The following is a 19,601-nucleotide window of genomic DNA, read 5'->3' on the forward strand; positions in this document are numbered from 1 at the left end:
GAACTCGACCGAAACAAAGTATAGGTTTTCATTATGTGAATAACTTGGAAATCTTAGCTCAAACAGCTGCAAAACCTGTTTGCCCAGCACGGGAACCTTGAGTTCTATAAGATAAAGCCATAAACATGTGTATCCGAGTCTTCTATCAAAATTTACAGCTATTTATATGAAGATGTACAAAAACGCTTTCTTTCGCCAAGACAGTGCGTTTCTCACTGTTACATGCATTTGAATGGGGAACTCGACCGAAACAAAGTATAGGTTTTCATTATGTGAATAACTTGGAAATCTTAGCTCAAACAGCTGCAAAACCTGTTTTCCCAGCACGGAGACCTTGAGTTCTATAAGATAAAGCCATAAACATGTGTATCCGAGTCTTCTATCAAAAGTTACAGCTATTTATATGAAGTTGTACAAAATAGCTTTCTTTCGCCAAGACGGTGCGTTTCTCACTGTTACATGCATTTGAATGGGGAACTCGACCGAAAAAAAGTATAGGTTTTCATTATGTGAATAACTTGGAAATCTTAGCTCAAACAGCTGCAAAACCTGTTTTCCCAGCACGGAGACCTTGAGTTCTATAAGATAAAGCCATAAACATGTGTATCCGAGTCTTCTATCAAAAGAACACGGGGACCTTGAGTTCTATAAGATAAAGCCATAAACATGTGTATCCGAGTCTTCTATCAAAAGTTACAGCTATTTATATGAAGTTGTACAAAAACGCTTTCTTTCGCCAAGACAGTGCGTTTCTCACTGTTACATGCATTTGAATGGGGAACTCGACCGAAACAAAGTATAGGTTTTCATTATGTGAATAACTTGGAAATCTTAGCTCAAACAGCTGCAAAACCTGTTTGCCCAGCACGGGAACCTTGAGTTCTATAAGATAAAGCCATAAACATGTGTATCCGAGTCTTCTATCAAAAGTTACAGCTATTTATATGAAGTTGTACAAAAACGCTTTCTTTCGCCAAGACAGTGCGTTTCTCACTGTTACATGCATTTGAATGGGGAACTCCACCGAAACAAAGTATAGGTTTTCATTATGTGAATAACTTGGAAATCTTAGCTCAAACAGCTGCAAAACCTTTTTTCCCAGCACGGAGACCTTGAGTTCTATAAGATAAAGCCATAAACATGTTTGTCTGAGTCTTCTATCAAAAGTTACAGCTATTTATATGAAGTTGTACAAAAACGCTTTCTTTCGCCAAGACAGTGCGTTTCTCACTGTTACATGCATTTGAATGGGGAACTCGACCGAAACAAAGTATAGGTTTTCATTATGTGAATAACTTGGAAATCTTAGCTCAAACAGCTGCAAAACCTGTTTTCCCAGCACGGAGACCTTGAGTTCTATAAGATAAAGCCATAAACATGTGTATACGAGTCTTCTATCAAAAGAACACGGGGACCTTGAGTTCTATAAGATAAAGCCATAAACATGTGTATCCGAGTCTTCTATCAAAATTTACAGCTATTTATATGAAGTTGTACAAAAACGCTTTCTTTCGCCAAGACAGTGCGTTTCTCACTGTTACATGCAATGAATGGGGAACTCGACCGAAACAAAGTATAGGTTTTCATTATGTGAATAACTTGGAAATCTTAGCTCAAACAGCTGCAAAACCTGTTTTCCCAGCACGGAGACCTTGAGTTCTATAAGATAAAGCCATAAACATGTGTATCCGAGTCTTCTATCAAAAGAACACGGGGACCTTGAGTACTATAAGATAAAGCCATAAACATGTGTATCCGAGTCTTCTATCAAAAGTTACAGCTATTTATATGAAGTTGTACAAAATAGCTTTCTTTCGCCAAGACGGTGCGTTTCTCACTGTTACATGCATTTGAATGGGGAACTCGACCGAAAAAAAGTATAGGTTTTCATTATGTGAATAACTTGGAAATCTTAGCTCAAACAGCTGCAAAACCTGTTTTCCCAGCACGGAGACCTTGAGTTCTATAAGATAAAGCCATAAACATGTGTATCCGAGTCTTCTATCAAAAGAACACGGGGACCTTGAGTTCTATAAGATAAAGCCATAAACATGTGTATCCGAGTCTTCTATCAAAAGTTACAGCTATTTATATGAAGTTGTACAAAAACGCTTTCTTTCGCCAAGACAGTGCGTTTCTCACTGTTACATGCATTTGAATGGGGAACTCGACCGAAACAAAGTATAAGTTTTCATTATGTGAATAACTTGGAAATCTTAGCTCAAACAGCTGCAAAACCTGTTTTCCCAGCACGGAGACCTTGAGTTCTATAAGATAAAGCCATAAACATGTTTGTCTGAGTCTTCTATCAAAAGTTACAGCTATTTATATGAAGTTGTACAAAAACGCTTTCTTTCACCAAGACAGTGTGTTTCTCACTGTTACATGCATTTGAGTGCGAACTCGACCGAAACAAAGTATAGGTTTTCATTATGTGTATAACTTGAAAATCTTAGCTCAAACAGCTGCAAAACCTGTTTTCCCAGCACGGGAACCTTGAGTTCTATAAGATAAAGCCATAAACATGTGTATCCGAGTCTTCTATCAAAAGTTACAGCTATTTATATGAAGTTGTACAAAAACGCTTTCTTTCGCCAAGACAGTGCGTTTCTCACTGTTACGTGCATTTGAATGCGAACTTGACCGAAACAAAGTATAAGTTTTCATTATGTGAATAACTTGGAAATCTTAGCTCAAACAGCTGCAAAACCTGTTTGCCCAGCACGGGAACCTTTAGCTCTATAAGATAAAGCCATAAACATGTGTATCCGAGTCTTCTATCAAAAGTTACAGCTATTTATATGAAGTTGTACAAAAACGCTTTCTTTCGCCAAGACAGTGCGTTTCTCACTGTTACATGCATTTGAATGGGGAACTCCACCGAAACAAAGTATAGGTTTTCATTATGTGAATAACTTGGAAATCTTAGCTCAAACAGCTGCAAAACCTGTTTTCCCAGCACGGAGACCTTGAGTTCTATAAGATAAAGCCATAAACATGTTTGTCTGAGTCTTCTATCAAAAGTTACAGCTATTTATATGAAGTTGTACAAAAACGCTTTCTTTCGCCAAGACAGTGCGTTTCTCACTGTTACATGCATTTGAATGGGGAACTCGACCGAAACAAAGTATAGGTTTTCATTATGTGAATAACTTGGAAATCTTAGCTCAAACAGCTGCAAAACCTGTTTGCCCAGCACGGGAACCTTGAGTTCTATAAGATAAAGCCATAAACATGTGTATCCGAGTCTTCTATCAAAAGTTACAGCTATTTATATGAAGTTGTACAAAAACGCTTTCTTTCGCCAAGACAGTGCGTTTCTCACTGTTACATGCATTTGAATGGGGAACTCCACCGAAACAAAGTATAGGTTTTCATTATGTGAATAACTTGGAAATCTTAGCTCAAACAGCTGCAAAACCTGTTTTCCCAGCACGGAGACCTTGAGTTCTATAAGATAAAGCCATAAACATGTTTGTCTGAGTCTTCTATCAAAAGTTACAGCTATTTATATGAAGTTGTACAAAAACGCTTTCTTTCGCCAAGACAGTGCGTTTCTCACTGTTACATGCATTTGAATGGGGAACTCGACCGAAACAAAGTATAGGTTTTCATTATGTGAATAACTTGGAAATCTTAGCTCAAACAGCTGCAAAACCTGTTTTCCCAGCACGGAGACCTTGAGTTCTATAAGATAAAGCCATAAACATGTGTATACGAGTCTTCTATCAAAAGAACACGGGCACCTTGAGTTCTATAAGATAAAGCCATAAACATGTGTATCCGAGTCTTCTATCAAAATTTACAGCTATTTATATGAAGTTGTACAAAAACGCTTTCTTTCGCCAAGACAGTGCGTTTCTCACTGTTACATGCATTTGAATGGGGAACTCGACCGAAACAAAGTATAGGTTTTCATTATGTGAATAACTTGGAAATCTTAGCTCAAACAGCTGCAAAACCTGTTTTCCCAGCACGGAGACCTTGAGTTCTATAAGATAAAGCCATAAACATGTGTATCCGAGTCTTCTATCAAAAGTTACAGCTATTTATATGAAGTTGTACAAAATAGCTTTCTTTCGCCAAGACGGTGCGTTTCTCACTGTTACATGCATTTGAATGGGGAACTCGACCGAAAAAAAGTATAGGTTTTCATTATGTGAATAACTTGGAAATCTTAGCTCAAACAGCTGCAAAACCTGTTTTCCCAGCACGGAGACCTTGAGTTCTATAAGATAAAGCCATAAACATGTGTATCCGAGTCTTCTATCAAAAGAACACGGGGACCTTGAGTTCTATAAGATAAAGCCATAAACATGTGTATCCGAGTCTTCTATCAAAAGTTACAGCTATTTATATGAAGTTGTACAAAAACGCTTTCTTTCGCCAAGACAGTGCGTTTCTCACTGTTACATGCATTTGAATGGGGAACTCGACCGAAACAAAGTATAGGTTTTCATTATGTGAATAACTTGGAAATCTTAGCTCAAACAGCTGCAAAACCTGTTTGCCCAGCACGGGAACCTTGAGTTCTATAAGATAAAGCCATAAACATGTGTATCCGAGTCTTCTATCAAAAGTTACAGCTATTTATATGAAGTTGTACAAAAACGCTTTCTTTCGCCAAGACAGTGCGTTTCTCACTGTTACATGCATTTGAATGGGGAACTCCACCGAAACAAAGTATAGGTTTTCATTATGTGAATAACTTGGAAATCTTAGCTCAAACAGCTGCAAAACCTTTTTTCCCAGCACGGAGACCTTGAGTTCTATAAGATAAAGCCATGAACATGTTTGTCTGAGTCTTCTATCAAAAGTTACAGCTATTTATATGAAGTTGTACAAAAACGCTTTCTTTCGCCAAGACAGTGCGTTTCTCACTGTTACATGCATTTGAATGGGGAACTCGACCGAAACAAAGTATAGGTTTTCATTATGTGAATAACTTGGAAATCTTAGCTCAAACAGCTGCAAAACCTGTTTTCCCAGCACGGAGACCTTGAGTTCTATAAGATAAAGCCATAAACATGTGTATACGAGTCTTATATCAAAAGAACACGGGGACCTTGAGTTCTATAAGATAAAGCCATAAACATGTGTATCCGAGTCTTCTATCAAAATTTACAGCTATTTATATGAAGTTGTACAAAAACGCTTTCTTTCGCCAAGACAGTGCGTTTCTCACTGTTACATGCAATGAATGGGGAACTCGACCGAAACAAAGTATAGGTTTTCATTATGTGAATAACTTGGAAATCTTAGCTCAAACAGCTGCAAAACCTGTTTTCCCAGCACGGAGACCTTGAGTTCTATAAGATAAAGCCATAAACATGTGTATCCGAGTCTTCTATCAAAAGAACACGGGGACCTTGAGTACTATAAGATAAAGCCATAAACATGTGTATCCGAGTCTTCTATCAAAAGTTACAGCTATTTATATGAAGTTGTACAAAATAGCTTTCTTTCGCCAAGACGGTGCGTTTCTCACTGTTACATGCATTTGAATGGGGAACTCGACCGAAAAAAAGTATAGGTTTTCATTATGTGAATAACTTGGAAATCTTAGCTCAAACAGCTGCAAAACCTGTTTTCCCAGCACGGAGACCTTGAGTTCTATAAGATAAAGCCATAAACATGTGTATCCGAGTCTTCTATCAAAAGAACACGGGGACCTTGAGTTCTATAAGATAAAGCCATAAACATGTGTATCCGAGTCTTCTATCAAAAGTTACAGCTATTTATATGAAGTTGTACAAAAACGCTTTCTTTCGCCAAGACAGTGCGTTTCTCACTGTTACATGCATTTGAATGGGGAACTCGACCGAAACAAAGTATAGGTTTTCATTATGTGAATAACTTGGAAATCTTAGCTCAAACAGCTGCAAAACCTGTTTGCCCAGCACGGGAACCTTGAGTTCTATAAGATAAAGCCATAAACATGTGTATCCGAGTCTTCTATCAAAAGTTACAGCTATTTATATGAAGTTGTACAAAAACGCTTTCTTTCGCCAAGACAGTGCGTTTCTCACTGTTACATGCATTTGAATGGGGAACTCGACCGAAACAAAGTATAGGTTTTCATTATGTGAATAACTTGGAAATCTTAGCTCAAACAGCTGCAAAACCTGTTTTCCCAGCACGGAGACCTTGAGTTCTATAAGATAAAGCCATAAACATGTGTATACGAGTCTTATATCAAAAGAACACGGGGACCTTGAGTTCTATAAGATAAAGCCATAAACATGTGTATCCGAGTCTTCTATCAAAATTTACAGCTATTTATATGAAGTTGTACAAAAACGCTTTCTTTCGCCAAGACAGTGCGTTTCTCACTGTTACATGCAATGAATGGGGAACTCGACCGAAACAAAGTATAGGTTTTCATTATGTGAATAACTTGGAAATCTTAGCTCAAACAGCTGCAAAACCTGTTTTCCCAGCACGGAGACCTTGAGTTCTATAAGATAAAGCCATAAACATGTGTATCCGAGTCTTCTATCAAAAGAACACGGGGACCTTGAGTACTATAAGATAAAGCCATAAACATGTGTATCCGAGTCTTCTATCAAAAGTTACAGCTATTTATATGAAGTTGTACAAAATAGCTTTCTTTCGCCAAGACGGTGCGTTTCTCACTGTTACATGCATTTGAATGGGGAACTCGACCGAAAAAAAGTATAGGTTTTCATTATGTGAATAACTTGGAAATCTTAGCTCAAACAGCTGCAAAACCTGTTTTCCCAGCACGGAGACCTTGAGTTCTATAAGATAAAGCCATAAACATGTGTATCCGAGTCTTCTATCAAAAGAACACGGGGACCTTGAGTTCTATAAGATAAAGCCATAAACATGTGTATCCGAGTCTTCTATCAAAAGTTACAGCTATTTATATGAAGTTGTACAAAAACGCTTTCTTTCGCCAAGACAGTGCGTTTCTCACTGTTACATGCATTTGAATGGGGAACTCGACCGAAACAAAGTATACGTTTTCATTATGTGAATAACTTGGAAATCTTAGCTCAAACAGCTGCAAAACCTGTTTTCCCAGCACGGAGACCTTGAGTTCTATAAGATAAAGCCATAAACATGTGTATCCGAGTCTTCTATCAAAAGTTACAGCTATTTATATGAAGTTGTACAAAATAGCTTTCTTTCGCCAAGACGGTGCGTTTCTCACTGTTACATGCATTTGAATGGGGAACTCGACCGAAAAAAAGTATAGGTTTTCATTATGTGAATAACTTGGAAATCTTAGCTCAAACAGCTGCAAAACCTGTTTTCCCAGCACGGAGACCTTGAGTTCTATAAGATAAAGCCATAAACATGTTTGTCTGAGTCTTCTATCAAAAGTTACAGCTATTTATATGAAGTTGTACAAAAACGCTTTCTTTCGCCAAGACAGTGCGTTTCTCACTGTTACATGCATTTGAATGGGGAACTCGACCGAAACAAAGTATAGGTTTTCATTATGTGAATAACTTGGAAATCTTAGCTCAAACAGCTGCAAAACCTGTTTGCCCAGCACGGGAACCTTGAGTTCTATAAGATAAAGCCATAAACATGTGTATCCGAGTCTTCTATCAAAAGAACACGGGGACCTTGAGTTCTAAAAAGATAAAGCCATAAACATGTGTATCCGAGTCTTCTATCAAAAGTTACAGCTATTTATATGAAGTTGTACAAAAACGCTTTCTTTCGCCAAGACAGTGCGTTTCTCACTGTTACATGCATTTGAATGGGGAACTCGACCGAAACAAAGTATAGGTTTTCATTATGTGAATAACTTGGAAATCTTAGCTCAAACAGCTGCAAAACCTGTTTTCCCAGCACGGAGACCTTGAGTTCTATAAGATAAAGCCATAAACATGTGTATCCGAGTCTTCTATCAAAAGAACACGGGGACCTTGAGTACTATAAGATAAAGCCATAAACATGTGTATCCGAGTCTTCTATCAAAAGTTACAGCTATTTATATGAAGTTGTACAAAAACGCTTTCTTTCGCCAAGACAGTGCGTTTCTCACTGTTACATACATTTGAATGGGGAACTCGACCGAAACAAAGTATAGGTTTTCATTATGTGAATAACTTGGAAATCTTAGCTCAAACAGCTGCAAAACCTGTTTTCCCAGCACGGAGACCTTGAGTTCTATAAGATAAAGTCATAAACATGTTTGTCTGAGTCTTCTATCAAAAGTTACAGCTATTTATATGAAGTTGTACAAAAACGCTTTCTTTCGCCAAGACAGTGCGTTTCTCACTGTTACATGCATTTGAATGGGGAACTCGACCGAAACAAAGTATACGTTTTCATTATGTGAATAACTTGGAAATCTTAGCTCAAACAGCTGCAAAACCTGTTTTCCCAGCACGGAGACCTTGAGTTCTATAAGATAAAGCCATGAACATGTTTGTCTGAGTCTTCTATCAAAAGTTACAGCTATTTATATGAAGTTGTACAAAAACGCTTTCTTTCGCCAAGACAGTGCGTTTCTCACTGTTACATGCATTTGAATGGGGAACTCGACCGAAACAAAGTATAGGTTTTCATTATGTGAATAACTTGGAAATCTTAGCTCAAACAGCTGCAAAACCTGTTTTCCCAGCACGGAGACCTTGAGTTCTATAAGATAAAGCCATAAACATGTTTGTCTGAGTCTTCTATCAAAAGTTACAGCTATTTATATGAAGTTGTACAAAAACGCTTTCTTTCGCCAAGACAGTGCGTTTCTCACTGTTACATGCATTTGAATGGGGAACTCGACCGAAACAAAGTATAGGTTTTCATTATGTGAATAACTTGGAAATCTTAGCTCAAACAGCTGCAAAACCTGTTTGCCCAGCACGGGAACCTTGAGTTCTATAAGATAAAGCCATAAACATGTGTATCCGAGTCTTCTATCAAAAGAACACGGGGACCTTGAGTACTATAAGATAAAGCCATAAACATGTGTATCCGAGTCTTCTATCAAAAGTTACAGCTATTTATATGAAGTTGTACAAAATAGCTTTCTTTCGCCAAGACGGTGCGTTTCTCACTGTTACATGCATTTGAATGGGGAACTCGACCGAAAAAAAGTATAGGTTTTCATTATGTGAATAACTTGGAAATCTTAGCTCAAAAAGCTGCAAAACCTGTTTTCCCAGCACGGAGACCTTGAGTTCTATAAGATAAAGCCATAAACATGTGTATCCGAGTCTTCTATCAAAAGTTACAGCTATTTATATGAAGTTGTACAAAAACGCTTTCTTTCGCCAAGACAGTGCGTTTCTCACTGTTACATGCATTTGAATGGGGAACTCGACCGAAACAAAGTATAGGTTTTCATTATGTGAATAACTTGGAAATCTTAGCTCAAACAGCTGCAAAACCTGTTTTCCCAGCACGGAGACCTTGAGTTCTATAAGATAAAGCCATAAACATGTGTATCCGAGTCTTCTATCAAAAGAACACGGGGACCTTGAGTACTATAAGATAAAGCCATAAACATGTGTATCCGAGTCTTCTATCAAAAGTTACAGCTATTTATATGAAGTTGTACAAAATAGCTTTCTTTCGCCAAGACGGTGCGTTTCTCACTGTTACATGCATTTGAATGGGGAACTCGACCGAAAAAAAGTATAGGTTTTCATTATGTGAATAACTTGGAAATCTTAGCTCAAACAGCTGCAAAACCTGTTTTCCCAGCACGGAGACCTTGAGTTCTATAAGATAAAGCCATAAACATGTTTGTCTGAGTCTTCTATCAAAAGTTACAGCTATTTATATGAAGTTGTACAGAAACGCTTTCTTTCGCCAAGACAGTGCGTTTCTCACTGTTACATGCATTTGAATGGGGAACTCGACCGAAACAAAGTATAGGTTTTCATTATGTGAATAACTTGGAAATCTTAGCTCAAACAGCTGCAAAACCTGTTTGCCCAGCACGGGAACCTTGAGTTCTATAAGATAAAGCCATAAACATGTGTATCCGAGTCTTCTATCAAAAGAACACGGGGACCTTGAGTTCTAAAAAGATAAAGCCATAAACATGTGTATCCGAGTCTTCTATCAAAAGTTACAGCTATTCATATGAAGTTGTACAAAAACGCTTTCTTTCGCCAAGACAGTGCGTTTCTCACTGTTACATGCATTTGAATGGGGAACTCGACCGAAACAAAGCATAGGTTTTCATTATGTGAATAACTTGGAAATCTTAGCTCAAACAGCTGCAAAACCTGTTTTCCCAGCACGGGAACCTTGAGTTCTATAAGATAAAGCCATAAACATGTGTATCCGAGTCTTCTATCAAAAGTTACAGCTATTTATATGAAGTTGTACAAAAACGCTTTCTTTCGCCAAGACAGTGCGTTTCTCACTGTTACATGCATTTGAATGGGGAACTCGACCGAAACAAAGTATAGGTTTTCATTATGTGAATAACTTGGAAATCTTAGCTCAAACAGCTGCAAAACCTGTTTTCCCAGCACGGAGACCTTGAGTTCTATAAGATAAAGCCATGAACATGTTTGTCTGAGTCTTCTATCAAAAGTTACAGCTATTTATATGAAGTTGTACAAAAACGCTTTCTTTCGCCAAGACAGTGCGTTTCTCACTGTTACATGCATTTGAATGGGGAACTCGACCGAAACGAAGTATAGGTTTTCATTATGTGAATAACTTGGAAATCTTAGCTCAAACAGCTGCAAAACCTGTTTTCCCAGCACGGAGACCTTGAGTTCTATAAGATAAAGCCATAAACATGTGTATCCGAGTCTTCTATCAAAAGTTACAGCTATTTATATGAAGTTGTACAAAAACGCTTTCTTTCGCCAAGACAGTGCGTTTCTCACTGTTACATGCATTTGAATGGGGAACTCGACCGAAACAAAGTATAAGTTTTCATTATGTGAATAACTTGGAAATCTTAGCTCAAACAGCTGCAAAACCTGTTTTCCCAGCACGGAGACCTTGAGTTCTATAAGATAAAACCATAAACATGTTTGTCTGAGTCTTCTATCAAAAGTTACAGCTATTTATATGAAGTTGTACAAAAACGCTTTCTTTCGCCAAGACAGTGCATTTCTCACTGTTACATGCATTTGAATGGGGAACTCGACCGAAACAAAGTATAAGTTTTCATTATGTGAATAACTTGGAAATCTTAGCTCAAACAGCTGCAAAACCTGTTTGCCCAACACGGAGACCTTGAGTTCTATAAGATAAAGCCATAAACATGTGTATCCGAGTCTTCTATCAAAAGTTACAGCTATTTATATGAAGTTGTACAAAAACGCTTTCTTTCGCCAAGACAGTGCATTTCTCACTGTTACATGCATTTGAATGGGGAACTCGACCGAAACAAAGTATAAGTTTTCATTATGTGAATAACTTGGAAATCTTAGCTCAAACAGCTGCAAAACCTGTTTTCCCAGCACGGGGACCTTGAGTTCTATAAGATAAAGCCATAAACATGTGTATCCGAGTCTTCTATCAAAAGTTACAGCTATTTATATGAAGTTGTACAAAAACGCTTTCTTTTGCCAAGACAGTGCGTTTCTCACTGTTACATGCATTTGAATGGGGAACTCGACCGAAACAAAGTATAGGTTTTCATTATGTGAATAACTTGGAAATCTTAGCTCAAACAGCTGCAAAACCTGTTTTCCCAGCATGGGGACATTGAGGTCTATAAGATAAAGCCATAAACATGTGTATCCGAGTCTTCTATCAAAAGTTACAGCTATTTATATGAAGTTGTACAAAATAGCTTTCTTTCGCCAAGACGGTGCGTTTCTCACTGTTACATGCATTTGAATGGGGAACTCGACCGAAAAAAAGTATAGGTTTTCATTATGTGAATAACTTGGAAATCTTAGTTCAAACAGCTGCAAAATCTGTTTTCCCAGCACGGGGACCTTGAGTTCTATAAGATAAAGCCATAAACATGTGTATCCGAGTCTTCTATCAAAAGTTACAGCTATTTATATGAAGTTGTACAAAAACGCTTTCTTTCGCCAAGACAGTGCGTTTCTCGCTGTTACATGCATTTGAATGGGGAACTCGACCGAAACAAAGTATAGGTTCTCATTATGTGAATAACTTGGAAATCTTAGTTCAAACAGCTGCAAAACCTGTTTGCTCAACACGGGGATATTGAATTCTATAAGATAAAGCCATAAACATGTGTATCCGAGTCTCCTATCAAATGTTACAGCTAGCTTCATGAAGTTGTACAAAAAGGCTTTATTTTAACGAGACAGTGCGTTTCTGACTATTACATGCATTTGAATGGAGTTCTCGCACGAAACAAAGTATAGGTATTCATTTTGTGAATAACTTGAAAATCTTAGATCAAACAGCTGCAAAACCTGTTTGCTCAACACGGGGATATCGAACTTTATAAGATAAATCCATAAATATGTGTATATGCGTCTTCTATCAAAAATTACATCTGTCTTGAATGAAAGCATTATAGCAGCTCACCTCGATCATGTAGTAGAACAGACACATGGGCCACCTACGTGTCCTCCTACGGCAGGAGTAGTTGCCACAAACCTGCAAAACAAAAAGAAATGATCAGGTGACATGAACAGATTTATACAGCCATAAGCAAGAGATTCTTCCTGCCTGTGGGCGTCAAACTGGACCCCCCCCCCCCCCCCCCCTTACTGTAACTATCAAAACTATCATAGTCTAAAACTATCATCTCATATCAAAACTATTATAGTCACATTATCTGACTTTATCAGTTATAACAATGAGAAATGGTAAACAATTTGGCAAATAAATGACTTATAATTGTGCTTACCTGGTCCAGATGATCCACAGCCCCTTTGCATTTGTTATAATCCAGGATGATGTGGGGCTTTCTCTTCCCAGAGTCCTGGACTTGTAGCTCACTGTGCCTGGTGCTCAATAAGACAACCTTTTTTCTTTGCTTGGGGATGTAGGAAACCACAGCCTTGTCCCCCCTGTAGCGACCTAGACGGGAGAGACAATCTTACTGACCGATTAATTTGCTCAAATCTTTTTTTTTTGACATGGTAGCAGGAAACAGAAGAGCCCTGTCTCCCCATTTCACAGGCTTGTTGTCGTTTCATGTTGAGACCTGTACAGGCCAGCCAGCATCACAAGCCCCATGTAAGCCTGCAACTCCTCATCTATGTCCTTCCAGTCTTTTACTGACCTGTTGCCCCTGCAGGTTGGTGAAATGCAGGATTAGCTGCATAATGTCCTCTGCAAAAAAAAAGATGGAAAGTGCTCACAGGGCTGCTGATCCTATACGAATTGCATAATGGGTTGGTCCTGGGGTTAAAATGGGGGGAGGAAAAAATGGCAGGACCTCTTCGTGTGTGGGTTGCCACATGATTTCTCCATTTTTAGATCTCCACTGGCCATCCTCCAGTCTTGTCTCTTCCTCCTGCTCTTCTTCCTCCTTCTCCTTCTCCTCCTCCTCACATGAGCTGCAAAGCTCCTCGGTGCCTGGCAAAAATTCTTCTTCGCTGTCAGAAGTATCTCCACTGCTTGTGGAGAGTGCAAAACTGCAGCAACAGCCTCCTCTAAACTGAGTGCACGCTTCATTGTGTCTGTGCAGAAATGACCACTCAGACCAGGCTGCAAAGTATTCTCATAGACTTCAAAGGTGCACCTGAATAAACATGCTATACCATACATCCAATAAGAGAGAGGAGGCACACTCTAACATAAACGCATGCCTTTGATCTCTCCCCCCGCCCCTCCCTCTCTCTGTCTTTCTCTCTCTCTCTCACACACACACACACACACACACACACACACATGCACATACATACACACACAATACCATTTTGTGGTGGTTAGCTGTTTTATTGTCATGCATTTTACAAGGTAAGATAACCATGTCCTGCATTCAAAACCACTGAAAATGTCTATGGTGGTGCTGTGCCTAATATTGTGCTGGTGTATGCTGGGTAATGGCACAGCTAACGACTGGGTGACTTTATTCACCCGCTTCGGCTGTTATCAGTCCATACAATGGGCGTTATTAGCACAAATCAGTCCCATAGATATGGACCATCTCCTGCTAGATTGTTCAGAAGGTTGTTATCATCCATCCAGATGGAAGATCACTAACAGGAGCGTGGGAAGACTCCAGAATCCACTCTGGCTGCAATCCGGTGGATACAGCAGTGTTTACAGGTAAGACCGTTTAAACGGACAGCATTTATAGAATGACTATTAAAAGTCAGCGAGTGTCAATAATGTTAATGTGGTTATGTTAGTAATACACCGAGTGCTAATATAACAGCTTTAAGATGCATTTGTAGATGTTATTACCGTCTTTATGGTGCTAGCTTAAAGTTACGGTGTAAACGTTAGCTTATATTGGAGTAAAGCTGTTACTGTTTAAACGATGTTAGCACAGAAATATTAGCCTCTGTCATGACTGACGAAGTTACTAGTTAATAAGTTTCCAGTAAAGTGTTTAATCGCAGCCACAGACTGACAGCAAATATCTCGATTAGCTTCAGTGCATCTGTAATAAATATGTGCAAGTTTCAGTGCTTCGTTTAAACTTATACTGACCCAGGGTCAGTGTAAAATACAATCCTAGCTGTGTGAACAAAGCCTGGCTCCTTTAATCCTGCATGAAAAACCTCAGGATGCAGGCTATTATTACTCTTTCCTGCTGTCACACCTATCACACCTGAGAGTCAGCTAGAAACGTACAGTGACGTGGACATCATGCAAAGACTGCCAGATTCTGTAATACTGCAAATGATCAGTGACTCAAGTTAACACTAAGCTTTAAACGGCACCTCCGTGTCTCTGTGTGCTGAACATTTAGGATTGAGTCAGGCTGCATCTGTGTTAATCCTGTGACAGACTGGTGACCTGTCCAGGTGTGCTCTACCTATGACTACTGGGACAGGCTCTAGCTCCTGTAATAGAAATTTTATGTTATTCTCATTTAAAGCATTTAAGTGCTTAATATGCTTAGTTGTGACACTGTTATAGACTGTTCAATGAAAGTTTCTAAAACTAGATGAACTTACTTCAGCAGTTTGAGAAAACAACTCCCTTTACAGGTGCTGATAACGGCAAGGGCACAAAACAGCATAACCATTGATCCGTTAGGTTTCATAGCGAGACACGTGAAGTGGCAGAGCTGACATGACTGAACTGTGATGTTTGATGTGTGTTTGCTCTCCTGTGCGCAGTAATAAATAGCTTGATCACAGCTCTTTCTGTGTTGCAGACTTTATTTTAAAAATTCCACGACACCCCCCACCCTCCCACTGTGAACCTGAATTGAATATTCAGAAGACATTTGTTTAAATAGTTCTAGAAATCTGAGCTGTTGGTGTGTCCTTGGATTGTGTGGTAATAATATTAGAGCCTGCAATCTTTCTTACTGAATCTCTACTATGAGTCATGTTACCTGAGATTAATTCTATGTTTACCTGTCAGCCTGGACGAATGTGCTGTGTGAAGTAAATTAAATTAAATCAGATCTGAACATTTAAGGAACCTGTTCATATTTAATTGAAATATGAACCAGTGATTTTTTGATTGCTGATTCCAAGAGAGTCTTTGTGGAAATCCTCTTTGGCTTTTTGTTATTTTAATTCTCTTTTCTGTTTTCCAGAACAGTTCTCCACAGTCACTGTCCATATGGGCCAGTGGGACCAAGAAGCACTCTGCTAATGTGTGGACTCTGACCAGCAAGATCCAGCAAGACCCAGACAGCGTTTTCTATCTCCCAGCTGGAGTTTTTTGTTTGTCTGTGACTGGAGAGTCAGATTTTTGTTGAGCTTCACACTTGCAGAGGTAAGTCAGTTTGCAGAGATCCCTCCCACCCTGGCTTTTATGTGCTAGATTTCTTATCTGAAACAGTAATATTTAAGTGACTGCTGCTTATACCACAGGTTAATACACTCTACTGATCCCTGATAGGAGAATCATCAATTTTGCCAGCAAAGAAGCCTGGTGGATGTTTGTTTACAGTCTGATGGTGGGACATCATGCTCTGCATCTTTAAAGTTTGTCTCTTGATTATTATTCATACCCAGTAATGTGAAGTATGCTCATATCTACTATAACTGAACCAACCTGGTGCTCTTCATTTATGGAGGCTGTTGAGTCTGAATGTTGGATGTTGTGTATCTCGTGTTCTCTGGGCTTTGTTGTCCTCAGTCTTTTTGCAGGATCAGAAAACAAAACCAGGAGGCGCGTAAATGTTTCTTCTCCATGATGTTTCTTCAAATGTTTCTTCTGGATGATGATATGACCGTGACACGGGATGCCACCTTTGGTCTTGTGATGAAGCAAAGCTCAGGAAGAAGTGTGATTAAATGGTACCCACATGTGTGCTGCTGAGAAGGATGTACAGGGGCACCTGCAGCCAAATCCAAGCTTCAGCTTAGTTGTAGTTGCAGAACGCTATAGACTGAGACATCTAAGGCATCAAATGTTTGATTAAACGGATGAAAAAGAGAAGTTTTTTTCCTATAATTATCACTTCTTAAAATCTGTAGCAACTTCAAGTCTTTCAGCATGCTGAGCATGCTCAGAATGTGACAATATATTTTTGTTCAATATTTAATTTCTTTCAGTTGCAATTGTTAAATGAAAAAAATATATATATATTCTTATAATTTAGCAAACGAATTTATTAAAAAAAAAAGATATACATATATCTGTATTAGTTTTAATAAATTAATTTGACACCTGTATTGAAAATACCATATTGTATTCATACAGAATCAGTTTGGTATCATTGTTTGTCTGTTCACTGATTGTTGAAGCTAAGAGCTAGTTTTATCTGTTTAGATCTAAAGTATCCAAAGTTGAGCTCTAATGTTTCTTCACCCCTGTGTGTGTGATATGTGATTTCCTACATGCTGGCAGAGCAGCAGTTTGTGCTCACAGATGGTGACGGTGTGGAGAGACGGTGGTGTTTCCTCAGAAGCACCAGCTGAGTCACAAAGGACACCAGTCCATCTCACCACCTTGACTTGCTGACTGATGCTCGTCTACACTGCACAGAGGAAATCAACTGACCGAGGTTTGTCCAGTGACGTGTTATGAAATGTATATTTGTTTTATGCTTACAGATATGTTTTTCTTGACAGAGGCTCTGCAGAGGTTAGACAAAGCAGAGAAAACATGTGCTTTACATTTTACTGTGATTTATTGAGATATTTGTTGCCTGATGTTCAGCAGGAATGGAGAAATAGAATCAAAGGGAGATGTTTTTGATGTTTTTGTAATGATGTAAGTAAATCTTCAATATTATTTATTTGCTTGGTTATATTAGGAGTGTTTCTGAGTGAGGGGGAGAGGAGTCATCATCCAGGTAAAGTGACGTGGATCAGTGGATACACTTGTCTCCCCTTTAAAGGAGACGATCCAAGTCATCCTTAAATGTTAGTGCTTTCAAATACACAAACATTTTTAAAGGACAGAAATGAACATCCAACTTTGAGTGTAATACAAAATAAATCTTTGCATGTGTGTTTTCAAACTCTCAGATGGGCAGGATATCAGTCTTGGACTGTCTAACCTGCCGGAGCAGCACTGAATGACCACCGCACATGAGCATGTTCCTGCAACATTCAGCATCTGATCTGTCATCTGTGTGCTTCTGCTTTTGGTAAGTACAGCTACAGTACCTCTAAACACATGCCATCCATTTCTTTTCTTTTTTTTTTTCCTGCCTGTCCCGTTTGGTTCTTTTGCCATCAGAATTATTGTCTAAAGGCGAAGAAAGATGCCCAACGGATTTACTTTACCAAATTGACCATCCCAGCCTTGCCGTAATGGTCTATTTGATATACCTTTTATTGTTTATTTTATTTATTTTTTACTTTCACTTGCTAGATACGGGACAGACTTGAATGAGGAAAAGAAAAGGGAGAAAGGAAGAGGGGGAAAAACAGCAGAGAAGAGGGACGGGAATAAAGAGCAAAAAAACAAAAAACAACTAAATAAGCAGACAAAAAAAAATACATACAATACAATAACCTAGATCACCTGTTGAGAAAGAAAAAAGAAAAACAGCAGAAGAAAAGGAGAGCAATACAATAAACAACATCACGATGATATATGTGAATATAACAGTAAATACTAAATATTAAACATTATTGTGCAGCACATAATATCGACAGCGCACAGTGTACTTTGAGGTAGGAGCCAAAAAGGGTGTAGTTTGTGTGTGTGAGCACCCGTGTGTACACCTGTGAGCATGGACGTGCTTTTTAAAAGGTTCCTTCATGTAATGATCTGCTAGAGCAGGGGTGTCAAACTCAAATACACAGTGGGCCAAAATTCAAAACTGGAACAAAGTCGCAGGCTAACATTAATATAAAAAAAAAAATCTTCCTCCATTCATGAGAATGAATCTTTTCTTATAGACTCAAACAAGTTTTGCTGAAAAACTGAATATGGAACAAGCAAAGCTTAATACTAAACTATATATATTAGCTATTAGAGGTCAGCTCTAATAGTAATTTGGTATGGCTTCGCGGGCCAAATGTAATTAGGCTGCGGGCCAGAGTTTGACACCTATGTGCTAGAGGGTGTGGGGAGCCACAGCCCCGTCCACCAGGGCATGAAGCAGGTATGGAGGAGATCAAAACTCCAGACATCCAGAGGCCCCCAGAACACAAGAGACCAAGGAAGACCAACAGAGGGGCAGCTGCGCCACTTCTGCCATCCATTTCTAACGGCCTGGTTACTCCCTGTCAGTTACTTTAGAAACCATATGGTCACCTGACCTAACACTATTTCTTCTTCTTCCCCTTAATGTTGAAGTGTCAAATGTCAAACAGCTGGAGAGGAAACTACACCAGTGTACTGGGATGTTTCAGCAACATGTGCCAGATGCTGTTCCTTCATGGTGACAGCACCAGAGACAGCCCCACCCACCTCAGGACCTCGCCATTGATCATGATGATTATAATGATGACAGTGAGCGGAACTAAGACTGTTAAAATCCATGACCATAATGTTTAGATGCTTTCTAATGTAATGCAATGTAATGAATACTGAGTTTTTGTCTCTCTTTTTTTTTTCTCATTTGTTACTAACAAAGTTCACCAAACTCACACAGTTTACATTCTGTATGTTTCCATCAAGGTTTATTTTCGTAGAAATCATTGTTTTTCTCCTTTTCTCTTTTTCTCTTTTGTAATTGATGATAATTCAGTGAATATACTGCGCTTCTTCCTTTTATTGTGTCTCACATTGCTTTAAGTTTTTCAGTGTCCAGTTATTTTTTTACTGCTGTTTGAATTCTCTGTATGTTTGACCCTGTAGACTGTTTGATGGACTGCTTGTCTTCCTGTTTGTAACCGCCGCCTGTTTTTGACTAAAGATTTGGATTTCTGACTTTAACACAGCCTCTGCATGTCCTCCCTTTGTGTCCTCTTCCTCTGTGAATGTGTTGCATGTGAGATTCATTTTATTAACAGCTTTCCCACAGTGAGTTGCATCAGCATTCATTCACAGCACATTTCAGAAGGATTCAGATTAATAGAGTGATCTTATAGTCAGAATTATCCTGACAGAGTGCCACTGTAAATTATCTTTCATCAAGTAAATTTTAAAGTTCAGTATTTCAAAGCAGGAGTTATGAA

At 38.7% G+C, this 19,601-nt stretch overlaps 1 long non-coding RNA gene across 4 annotated transcripts; it reads left to right on the top strand.

The window, feature by feature from the left end:
• The first annotated feature begins 13,756 nt into the window (after nucleotides 1-13,756).
• Nucleotides 13,757-19,359, top strand: LOC146554186 (uncharacterized). Of its 4 annotated transcripts, none has more exons than XR_014889490.1 (8): nucleotides 13,757-13,848; nucleotides 14,080-14,160; nucleotides 15,611-15,792; nucleotides 15,919-16,319; nucleotides 16,873-17,029; nucleotides 17,282-17,390; nucleotides 17,496-17,617; nucleotides 18,778-19,359. It is a non-coding gene; the product is annotated as an uncharacterized LOC146554186 (long non-coding RNA). The 4 variants fall into 4 exon arrangements; XR_014889491.1 differs by having other exon boundaries at nucleotides 16,878-17,029; XR_014889489.1 differs by having other exon boundaries at nucleotides 15,891-17,029.
• Nucleotides 19,360-19,601: the final 242 nt, after the last annotated feature.

Source organism: Mchenga conophoros, linkage group LG18, assembly GCF_057382185.1.
Source record: "Mchenga conophoros isolate Kocher_MC1m ecotype Shallow Benthic linkage group LG18, M_conophoros_male_GT1.1, whole genome shotgun sequence".
NCBI classification, from domain to species: Eukaryota; Metazoa; Chordata; class Actinopteri; order Cichliformes; family Cichlidae; genus Mchenga; species Mchenga conophoros.